General features: G+C 40.9%; 1 protein-coding gene across 2 annotated transcripts in view; it reads right to left on the bottom strand.

Annotated features, from left to right (window-relative positions):
- The window catches only part of vangl1 (VANGL planar cell polarity protein 1), a 24,463-nt gene that overhangs the window by 8,616 nt on the left and 13,347 nt on the right, over positions 1 to 2,500 (bottom strand). The window lies entirely within an intron of this gene.

The raw sequence follows: 2,500 nt of genomic DNA, 5'->3' as shown, positions 1-2,500 counted from the left end.
ACCCAATACACACACGCACGCGCACATGCACGCACGCACACAAACACACACACACACACACGCACACACTGAGTCTCAGAGTCCATAAGTGTTCAAGAAGCAAAAAAACCGTAGCAGCCATGGCTTGTGCGTTCGTGTACACGTGTTTGTGTTCACAAGTGACCGTGTGTGTATCCATCCATATGCATGTTTATCTGTGTTTGTAGAGGGGGTGCATATAAAGCGATGACATATTGGATTATAGATCAACACTGGCAATCAGATAAGGAGGAATGGGTGTGTGTGTGTGTGTGTTTGTGTGTGTGTGTGTGTGTGCGTGCCCTGTTCATTTCCTCATTAACAGCAGGAAGAGGGGGAGTGGCCAGCCAGTGAGCGTGTGACCGTGTGGGACCTCTCCACCTTCCAGACCTTTTCCTCTCATTCTTTCCAAAATAATACTTTGCGGCTGGGTGTTCACGGTTCAGCCGGGGCCGAAAAATCCACACTACCATTCAAAAGTGTTTTAGAGGCACAGGTATTGTTTCGGCTCCAACCTCTCGTTTTCAATTGCTCGGAGTGGCCAAATCCACATTAATTTTACTCTAAGCTCTCTTGTGTGTGTGTGTGTGTGTGTGTTGATATGTGTGTGTATGCGTGGTTGGTGTGCTGCAAAGCCTTGTGGAAGGTGAATATGTACACGTGAGAACAGAACATTCTCACTTACTCTCTAGAGAAGAAATACTTTAAATGTCGTTCGCACCTACTGCTGCACATTTCACACGCACACACACACACACACACACACACACACACACACACACACAAACAAACAATGACAGAATAACCTGGTATCCTGAGTTTTGAATAACTGAATATCATTTATGATTCATGAGACAACTGTGTAAATATTTACACATGCACCCAAGGGCACCCACAACAGCAGCTAAACAATTAAACTCGCGCCATGTCCACATCTCTGCACTGTTCCTTTAACCACTTTACTGGACTTTACTGGACTTTACTGGACTTTACACTTTACTGGACAGGTAAATGAGCTCCACTCATTTCCCAGTTAAGGGCCCTCGAAAGGACACCTTGAAAAACTCCCTATTTCAAATGTGTAGTGACTACCACTAGATAGGTTACATGTCCTTATAAGGATGGTGGACAGGCTGGTTAATGACAGTTATGTACTTATTTTTGTTTATTCATAAATCAAATACTGTAGGAAAACCCTTTGAGGTTTAAATTAATCATTTTTTGGTATTGTTGTTTGAGGGCTTATGAATCAAGGTTAGATCTGTGTATTAGAACGGTTAAGAGCACTCCAGAACATGCATATTATCATTTCTTTATTTCTAAAAAATATAAGGGGTTAGTGATGTCACAGAAAGAGCACTTTTAGTTTGAAACACCAAACTACAAAAGAATCCTGGAAAACAAATACACACACTCAGTCTTTGCAAGCATGCTGTTCCACTGTGGGTCTTATTCTGTTTTTCCACTGCAACAGCAGAGTCTAATCTCGCTTTGGGTTTTCTAATTAGGTTAATCAGGCTTGTGTCCTTTCAACATTATTCCCAAGTCCAATAAATACCTAATTTATTTCACCAGAATTTCTCTCCTTCTGAATGGAGAATGGCTGGTCTATATGCTGGATAAATCTTAAATGCTTTTTTTCTCAGCGTTCAGAAAGCTGATGCCCCTCCCACACCTGCTTTGCCCCTCCAACACCACTTTCTCACCCTCTTGAACTAGCAACCAAACTAGGAAAGCTATCTTAGCAAGTAGTTTAATTTGCATCTTTGTGATGCTTCTTCTAAGGACATATGCATAGGCGTACTGTAAAACTGAAACAATGATTGTAATGTGGACCTGTGTACTTTAGTTACTGTGTTGGACTAACAGATTCTACCCAGACCTAAAACTTGAAGGTTGAGAATGCTATACTAACTTTAAATCTATGCAGTTTTCACTGTCCAAAGAGCTAGTCTAGTTTTGTTTTCATTCTTATGGTGAACATAAACCCAGCCCAATTTGCCAAGCCCCATGAATGAGTCTTATCTGGTGCCTGAACCTCAGAATTATTGGTATCGGTTTCCTCATCATTAGGTGCATCCATATACAGTTGTAGAACTCTGATCCTCCATCCTTACTCCATTATAAACTCCAGTTGAGTAGTGTAACATGTGGCAAGTCTGTGATATCAGGCTGTCAATCAAACATCCTCACTGGGCTCTTAGGACCACCCCCAGAGCACTCTCGGGTAGGAATGACAAGCCCATCTGTTTGTTTTTTGAGCAGTTTCTGCTCTGTTTTTAATTAGAATTTTTAACATTACACTAAATAACAATAGTTTAGTATCATAGAAACATTTTTAATATTTTATATGTTCCCTTGGTCTTTAAATATAAATACAAAAATATGCTTGCTCCTGAACAGTGCACGTGTTGCTGGAGCATTCCTCTCCCAGTTTCTAGTTTCCTGATTGTAGATTATATTTCACACTCACCCAGACTTT

The sequence above is a fragment of the Electrophorus electricus genome, chromosome 9 (assembly GCF_041902795.1).
Source record: "Electrophorus electricus isolate QZ-2024a chromosome 9, ASM4190279v1, whole genome shotgun sequence".
In the NCBI taxonomy this organism is placed as follows: Eukaryota; Metazoa; Chordata; class Actinopteri; order Gymnotiformes; family Gymnotidae; genus Electrophorus; species Electrophorus electricus.
Note: the sequence above shows the minus strand (reverse complement) of the source record. Positions and strands in the feature narration are given on the sequence as shown.